This window comes from Suricata suricatta, chromosome 10 (genome assembly GCF_006229205.1).
Source record: "Suricata suricatta isolate VVHF042 chromosome 10, meerkat_22Aug2017_6uvM2_HiC, whole genome shotgun sequence".
NCBI lineage: Eukaryota > Metazoa > Chordata > Mammalia > Carnivora > Herpestidae > Suricata > Suricata suricatta.
In genome coordinates this window covers 83986427-83996089 of record NC_043709.1, presented here as the reverse complement: position 1 = coordinate 83996089, position 9663 = coordinate 83986427, and the positions used below count along the sequence as shown (strand labels likewise).

Sequence of the window (9663 nt, the reverse complement as noted above, 5' to 3'; positions counted from 1 at the left end):
GGGAGAGGAATAAATATATTTATTATTTACTAATTTATTATTTAATAACTCAAATTAGATTGTTGATAGCTGTACAACTCTGAGTATATTACAAACCACTGGATTATCTACGTTGAGTTCTGTGATATGCTAATTATATCTCAGTAGAGCTGTTAAAAGAATCTTTTGACAAACTTCATGTCACAAAATTTTGGGGGTGATGAGCCTTTGTAAAATAAAACTTACAGTTTTACATTTTTGTTGTTTTTAACATAGAAGTTACTCTTATTTTCTTTTTTAATATGTTTAGTTAATATTTTTGAGAGAGAGAGAGAGAAGGTGCAGAGGCAGAGGGAGAGAGAGAACCCCAAGCAGGCTCAGCACTGTCAGCTCAGATCCCAGCATGGGACTGGAACTCAACTGTGAGCTCATTACTTGAGCTGAAATCAATAATAATATGTTCAATGGACTGAGCCTCTTAGGCACCCTAGTGACTCATGTTTTCTTAACTTTATTTCTTTTTGAGAAAAAGAGGTGGGGGAGTATTGGAGGGGCAGAGAAAGAAAGGGAGACACACAATCCAAAACAGGCTCCTCTGGCTCTGAACCATCAGTGCAGAGCCCCTCATGGGACTCAAACCCATGAACTGGGAGTTCATGACCTGATTCCCTGGTTGACTGACTTGCATGTTTTTGTTTGAGGGTTGTGTGCTATCTATCTATACCAAACTTCGTTCTGCCTTCTGGTTGTTGAAACTGTTCTTTGAGGCATATCTTTAATAGTTTTTTATTATTTTACTTGTTTACTTTAAAGCTTTCTTTGTTGTTTGTTTATTTTTGAGAGAGAGAGAGAGAGAGTATTAGTGAGGATGGGGCAGAAAGAGAGGGAGACACAGAATCTGAAGCAGGATCCAGACTCTTGAGTTGTCAGCACAGAGCACGAAGCGGGCCTGAACCCACAAACCCTGAGACTATGACTGGAGCCGAAGGTGGATGCTCCACCGACTTAGCCCTTCAGGGGTCCCTGTTTGTTTGTTTGTTTATTTATTTAACAACCTTTGTATGTGTATTTTAGAGAGAGCAAGAGCGAGAGCGAGAGAGAGCGAGAGAGAGAGAGAGAGAGAGAGAGAGAGAGAGAGAGACATAGTGTGAGTAAGGGAGGGGCAGAAAGAGAGGGAGACACAATCTGAAGCAGGCTCCAGGCTCTGAGCTGTCAGCACCAGCCAATGCAGAGCTGGAACCCACAAAGTGTGAGATCATGACCTGAGCCAAATTCAGAGGCTTAACCAACTGAACCACCCCGGTGTCCCTTGAGCCATCAATATTTTTGTTCAGAACTCCAACCTAAGGTGAAATAGGTGATGGGGATTAAGGAGTACTCTTGTCGTGATGAGCACTGGGTAATATGGAATTGTTGAATCACTATATTGGACATCTGAAACTAATATAACCCTGTATATTAACTACAGTACAATTAAAATGAAAACTTCCAAAATCCAGTCTAACTTCAGTTGCCATTCTCCTTCCATCTTGTCTTCAGTTGTCAGTCACATTTAACTGGACCTTCATCCCAGTCACATTATTAATTTATATTTTCTTTTTATATTCTCCATTTAGTGCCTTAATACGTCCTGGTCCTTTTGACATGCAAGTTATAGTTCCAAGACTGGATGTGAAAGGTCGAACAGAAATTTCCAAATGGTGTCTCAACAAAATAAAGTTTGATGGGTGTAAGTCTAATTCCATTAACACAAACTTTATTATTATCCCTAGAAAACTGGTAATATTTCATTCCACACTGCTTGTGTTTCTTATTCAGTACATGTCTCAAAGAACAATGTGTTCATGTGTCCTTTTTTGTCTCCATTTATAGGTCCTTTTTAAAGTTGATTTATGATTTATTGTATATGCAAGAGATTCCATCATTTGAATCCAGAATCTAAAGGAAGTTTTCTTGAAAATGTTCAATAATACTTGAAGATAAATGTATGTATAAATGCTTTTAAGATGAATGAACATAGGAAATCACTTTGGGGCTAAAAAAGGCAAACTAAAAACACATGAAAATATTATGGACTCAAATAATAAACATGGCTATTAAACGGTGGTATTTTCAAAGATAGGTAAAATAATTTGTTAAACTAAATAGGTTTCCTATAAAAAGGGGGCTTTTACAAGTGCGCATATAATACTAAATATGTATAAAATATTTGAAGATGAAATTCAGAAAATAAAATATTGTCTGTGGTGTACTTTATCAGTTTGTGGTTAGGGTAATAATAATGTTGGTCATAATTTGAAGGTTTATAAATTATGTCTGGAGTCTCTACATTTCTTTGTTTTTCACAAAGTTATTTAGATTTAAGAATTTTGTGATTTGTCCCCTTGGCAATATTAATGGTATATTTAATAGCAGTTTTGGCTTTTTTTCCTAGAATTTAGTAAAGTGAGTTTATTTTGTAGTTGTCGTGAGATCCATATTTTAAGTTCTAGTTCAGGACCATGCATTTTTCTTCTGGAGTGTGAGTTGTTTGTGAAAAGGTGTTTTGAAATTTTAATGTTGTCTTCTGTTCTTGTAGCTGTTGATCCTGAAGTTATAGCTCGAGGTACCGTTGGCTTTTCAGGAGCAGAGTTGGAGAATCTTGAGAACCAGGCTGCATTAAAAGCAGCTGTTGATGTGAAGGAAATGGTTACCATGAAGGTGCAAGGATTTTGCAAAGATCAAATTCTAATGGGTAGGTTCTCTCTCTCTGTGTGTCTTACATTGTTCATTATGTTAGAGAATGAAGACTTTTTGAGAAAGAGGTTATAAAAAAAGAAAGGTACAGCAGCAAGAAAGTATATACTCAGAAACAGGCATAGAATTGGGCCTCTTAGAGAACAAATATAGTTTATATGATTATACTGTTGGGTGGCCAGGATATCATGTGTTTCTTCTTATCAGATATTGCTGAAAAAAGAATAATTTAACTGGGGTACCTACGTGGCTCAGTTGTTTAGGCATCCAACTCTTGATTTCGTTTCAAGTCATGTTCTCATGGTTTGTGAGAAGCCCTACATTGGGCTCTCCACTGAGAGCATGGAAACTGCGTGGGATTCTCTCTCTCTCTCTCTCTCTCTCTCTCTCTCTCTCTCTCTGCCCCTCCCCTGCTCGCATGTACCTGCGCTCTCTCTCTCTCTCTCTCTGCCCCTCCCCTGCTCGCATGTACCTGCGCGCTCTCTCTCTCTCTCTCTCATAATGAATAAACTTTAAGAAGAGAGTAATTTTAGGAATTTTCAGTATTTGCTTTTAAATCTTGATTGACTTCAAAACATGTTAGGACATTCCTGTTAAAAATTAAATTTATTAGGCGTGTGGATGGCTCAGTCGGTTTAGCAGCCAACTTCAGCTCAGGTCATGATCCCGTGGTTCATGAGTTCAAGCCCTGTGTCAGGCTCTCTGCTCGCAGCTCCGAGCCTGGAACCTGCTTCGGTTTCTGTGTCTCCCTCTGCCTCTGTGCCCCTCCCCTGCTCAGGCTCTGTCTCTCTGTCTCTCAAAAATATATAAACGTTAAAAAAACTTAATTTATTTTCTAGAATTAAACGTCCTTTGTTGATAGTTAGGATTAAGGTCATAGCTCTTACAATTTTGTTTGTCACTTGGCACGTTGTTTAAAATACTAATTAGTTATATTAAGTCATGTTAGGCTAAGGATTACTTAAAGGTAAATGGGTTTTATTCATCTGGTTTTACCTTCCTAATGGAATAATTTTGTTCAATTCAATTTTTATCCTTAGGGCCTGAATGCAGGAGTGTGGAAATTGATACCAAAAACAAAACCCTCCCAGCATATCATGAATCTGGCCATGCTGTCAAGCTACAATCATGCCATGAGGCCTAACAACGCTTGGACACGTAAGCATCTTGTATTTTTTTTTCTTTTTCTTTCAAATAGCACTCTCCAAAAGCTGATGGAGGAAATTGTTGATGAACTTATTTAAGAGAAAATTCAACTGATCCCTCAATTTCTTCTGAAACATTCTGAACCTTCGTGAAATCAGAGACTTGTGAAATTTACCTGCCTATAAAGAATATTAATATTTCAGATAGTATATATTTACATTATGAAATCTAAATATGGGACAGACGACCACAAAGGATCATTCTTAAATCAGTAATTGCTCTTTTGCCTCCACAGAGAAACTGTGTTGGTTGTTCGAGAGAGTTTCTAAATTTTTCTCATTGCATACAGCTCTCATTCCCATGCCTTGGGATGATACACATTTTATGCACTTCTGTGTACCTGGGGATAAGTTTGCCCATTTGCAGCATTATATGTCTCACATATAAAATAAGCCTTTGCTTTATAATCATTTTTCTTAGTTTGTGTATTGCCAGTTTTGTCATCAGTCACCCGACAACCATCTGTACTCAATGTCTTAGAGCTGTCAGCATCATGATTTTCAGTACAAGAGTGGGAGCCAGATGATAAGTGTGCTGATTCATATTAGTATTTCAAACTGTATCTAAAGTGTATGTAGGTGTCCCTGTTGCCTAAGAATGACAAGTGCAATGACACTGGAGCCCAGCTGCTTGCCCAGATGGATGTTAGGATGGGCGGAAGAGTGGCTGAGCAGCTTGTATTTGGACCTGACCGTATCACTACAGGTTGGCTGTAAAGCATGGTTTTAGTTCAGATTATGATTGCTGATTTAAAGATATTTTGAAACATTGAGTTTTTTGTATATTTTTAAATTTTAGGGGCTTCCAGTGATTTTGATAATGCAACTAAAGTAGCAAAGCAGATGGTTACCAAATATGGAACGAGTGAAAAGATAATAGCTACTTAAAACTTTTTTAATGTTTAGAGATAGAGTGTGAGTGGGGGAGAGGCAGAGAGAGAGAGAGAGAGAGAGAGAGAGAGAGAGAGAGAGAAAGAAGGAGAATCTGAAGCAGGCTCCAGAGCCTGAGCTGTCAGCACAGCTCCTGATGTGGGGCTTGAACTCATGAACTGTGAGATCATGACCTGAGCCGAAGTCCGATGCCTAACCTACTGAGCCACCCAGGCGCCCCATGATAGCTAATTTTAATTTTTCCCCATGGTTCAAGTGATGATTTGCCACCTGTCTCATTATAAATTGATAACATTTACTTTTCCCTTGTCTCATTCCAAGTAGATTTGTCACAGCTTATTCTAAACTAAATGTTGTTTTCTGAGTGATAAAATTTAGTGTCTCCTTCCACTCTGGCTGCTTGGGCAGTAACAGGGAGTATCTCATGAGCTGAGCAGATGACAAGTTCTTCTATTTCTGTTCATAGGACATAAAATACCTCCTTGCAGAGCGTCCTCACTTTACTCTTTTCACATGTTTCACTTTCCTACTTTATCACTGTGGCTTCATGAAGGACTTCTAATACACTGCATTGTGGATTTCTAGATTTGGAATATCTGGGAAGGTTTTTCAAGAAGGTGCTCAGAATCCTACTTAGAGTTTTAATTTCTTCTCTTGCTCATACTTTTAATTGTAGTCTTATACTTTCAGAAGGATCAAGAAAATTTTTGCCTTCCAGGTGTTTTGAGATAGAATTTCTTCATTTCCCCATATCGTTTCCTTAAGTATCGGAATAGTACTTCCTCTGTTACATTTATTAGTGATTTAGGGTTTTTCTGTACAATTTCTTTCTTATTTGTTTTAGCTTGGAGTCATGAGCTACAGTGATGCAGGGAAACGGAGTCCAGAAACTCAATCTGCTATTGAACCAAAATTGGATTCCTTCTAAGGGTAATAGTCATATGTTCCTATGCTTATGTATCTGTCTAGTCATAACTAAATCGTAAGGTACTTCCTTGTGATATTGGTTGTCCTCTATTCTTTAGAAATGTCACTAGATATAATCAAGATAATAAGTGCACCATTGCGACTATGATTTTAATATGTTGCTTGGGAGCCTCTGGTTATGGAGTGAACCTTTATTTTACTCTGGTTTGTATCAATAATTATAAATATTGTACTTGAGGTGTAAAACCATACTGTTGTTAGAATCGGGGTATTACTTGAGTCTTTATTGGTGTATCCTTCTGATATATACTTTATTCCACAAATATTATTTGCTTTGTGCAAACTGTGCGCCTGTGCTGAGAATGAAGAACAAAGTTCTTTGAAAACAAATGTCTTTTTTATTTCAGTGTCCTGGAGCTGTATAGTTGTATGTACTGTATACTGAGAAAACACTGACGATGGCCTCGCATAGGGGAAGTGTTTAGATCACAAGCTCAGTTTTAAACATGTAGAACTTGAACTGTCTCTGTGAGGATTTCAAGTTGTGTGAGATACATGGGTCTGGTGCTTAGTGCAGAGGTTGGGTATGTGCATTCCATTTGGATATGCATGAAGGCAGATTTTGGAATGGGAAAGACTGAGCTAAATGCCAGGAGTCTGATGAATGAGAACTGTAATGACGGTAGGAGATAGCAAAGCGAAGGCTATTGAAGAGGGCCTTATAGTCAGATGGTGTAAACTTGAAAGGAATCTTGCTTTATGGAATGGTCTGGCAACGGTGAAGGGAACAAAGAGCTCAGTTCTTTACCCTGAACTGTCTGGGATAAGAGTGAATTAATAACTGTCACTTGAGGGCTTAGGAGTCTCCCCAGGAAGGCCATGGTTTATTAAAAAAATTATTTAAATGTTTATTTTTGAGACAGAGAGAGACAGAGCATCATCTAGGGAGGGGCAGAGAGAGACGGAGACACAGAATCTGAAGCAGGATCCAGGCTCTGAGCTGTCAGCCCAGAGCCCGAGGTGGGGTTCGGGCTCACAAACCACGAGATTGTGACCTGAGCCCAAGTGGGATGCTTCACCGACTGAGCCTTCCAGGCACCTCTAGGGGGGCCAGGTTTTGAGTAACTCAAGAGGGTAGAAGAAATGCTTTAAGGAAGCTAAGTATATGAAAAGTGTATATAATGGGAAAGTTTAGGTGTTTCCGAAGAGAAAGTTTCTCTGCCTTCCCAGAAACTTCATTCTCCTTCTTTTATTACTTATATTAATTTGTGTAAATTATTCTCTAATATTCCGAGAGCATTGGAAATACTCCTTTTCTGCTCTAATACATTTCTGAAATGTTAGGAAACAATAATAAAAATTGGATTCTGTTTCTGAAACAGTAATATTAGGAAGGCACGTTCAACTAGATGGCACATTGTTATGAAGGGAAATGATTACTACGTAGTAACGTTTCAGGTTCAAATGTATATGAATCTTAAAAGGATAAAGACCTAATAGTCTTCCATGTTACAATGTAAGAGTTTCATTCCAGCCACGGTGTTAAAGTTACTACTCATTCATCCTTGATTAGTAGTTCTAATAATCCATGATAATTTATAAGACTTTACACTTTTCTTGAGTTTGATTATTTCACTTAACACAAGAGTGCCATTCAGAATGTCTTTTGATGTGTATTTGCAATCATTGTGTTATGTTTCTATGACCTGTGCTTCTTGGTGTTGGTGAGTTCATTTAACAGTGTCACAGTGGTCACAGACTGACAGTGAGTTGTTACCAAGGCTAAGAACAGAAAAGCTGATCTTTTCTGGCCATTTCGACTGTATAAATGGGTGAAATCTCACAAGCAAAAGGAACAAAACCTTCCTTTTTTTTTTTTGAACATGGGTATTGAACGGAGAAGTGATTTCTTTGTTCACAGACCTTATTTTTAAAGTAAGGAAGTACAGTCTGTACTTTTATATCTTTAAGTCATTCCTTGTCTACGTAGTCCTGTTATCCATGTGATAATTTTGAGGGTAAGAATAGAATGTTTGTGTCTTATCTATGGTGTTTGCTTCTCCTTTCTGCCTGCTTTTCCATTTCAGGACTCGTATGAACAAGCAAATCACATCTTGAAGACTCATGCAAAGGAGCATAAGAATCTAGCAGAAGCTTTAACAATCTATGAGACTCTGGATGCCAAAGAGACTCCATTGTTCTTGAGGGAAAGAAATTGGAAGTGAGATGGTAACTCTTAAAATGGATGTATTGCTGGGTTACTGCAAGAATCTATAAGTAGCATTTCAGTAGTCTCCTCTTGAAATGCTTTTCTCCCATTGTTGACTTAGTATCACCACTCAAGGGTCTGAAACACGTTGTCAGGCTTTTGTCACATTTAGTCTAATTTTGGTTATTCTCCTGATGACACCTATTGCAAACTATCAACCCATAGCAAACATGTTAAAGAAACTAAAGAACTATTGGGATTGAAAACAGCTTGTTTGAGCAAGGTCAGTTATTAAGTTGAAAATAAGTAATGATTTTATGGGTGGTTCCTCTACTCGATGTGAATAAAAATTGTGCCTTTATCACTCGGGAAGTATTTTTACTTGGCAGTGTAAGATTGTCGAAGGGTTGTCTTGGTTTTTAGATGGTCCCATTTATCTCTGAAAAAGAAATGTCATTTGGCTGTTGTGAACCATACTTCTATATAGGTCAGTGGAAACTTTATTAAGATGTACTTAATTATGCTCTAGATTGTCCATGTATAAAATAGTTCTGTGTTTGTTCTTATCTGTCAAAAAGTAGAAAATTGTAATCATACAGCTCTAATCAGAATTTAAGTGATTATAACTGTTTAGAAATGCAGCTTGCATTTCCATTGTCTTTTTGTTTCCAAAATCTTTATAACTCTTACGAATGAAATTTCTTTCAAAGCAGCCAGTATCTTGTTAAATAAAAAGTAACTCACTTCAAGTTCCGAATAACTATATAATTATGCTTGGTATGGAAAGAAAAATGCACCTCAAATCTCAGTGCCTTCAAAGTGAAGTTTGAATTACCCTGTGTTAGAAATGGAAAGTTGTGTTTGCTTTTCATTGAGATCTTGTGAATATGAACATGTTGTTACAGGATTTACAGATGACTTTATTTAACTCAATAGAAAAATTCTTTTAGGGCTATTGTTTTGGTTTTACAGCCAAATTATATTCTTGATGTGATTTTATTAAAATTACCTACAATGTTCTAATAACTTTTAAGCTGTATATGGTCTTCATTGAAGAAGTTGGTAGAGGGAGTTTGCTGTACAATATCCTAGCCTCTTTTTTATGTAATCTTAAGTTTTTATCTAAATTCAAATTTCTATAAATGTTACCAAAATAATAAAAGGACCTCCTATATACACTTATTCCAGATACACCATCCTGTTTGTTAATTGCCCACCTCCCTTTCTCCCTCTCTTTTCTCCCTTTTCCTTCTTTCTTTCTCTTTCTGTGTACATATGTATGTATGTACACATGTCTTTGTGTGGATGCATGTTTTTATTTTTCTGGATAGACTTCTAGTATTGAAATTGCTAGGTCATGTGGTAAGTTTCTGTTTCTGTTTTTGAGATCCTGAAGAACTACATCTGCATTATTCTCTACATCTTCTACAGTACTTCTTATAGTCTGTCTTTTTGATACAGTCATTCTGGTGTGAATGAAATGTTAACTCCTGGATCTAATTTACACTTACCCACACTAGTGATATTGGGCATCCTCTTTTGTTCTATTGGCCATTTGTGTATTTTCTTTGAAGTAGTGTCCATTCAGACCACCCTCCCCATCACTTTTGGGTTGTTTGTCTTATTATGCATTGTAACAGATATATACCCTAAATACAGTTCCTTTATCTTGCTTTTTTTATAATCCAGTCTGACAATCTCTGTTATTTGAATGGA

The 9663-nt window shown here is 37.2% G+C and overlaps 1 pseudogene; it reads left to right on the top strand.

Annotated features, from left to right (window-relative positions):
* Positions 1–8929, top strand: part of LOC115305263 — a 21633-nt pseudogene extending 12704 nt beyond the window's left edge.
* The last annotated feature ends 734 nt before the right edge of the window (positions 8930–9663 follow it).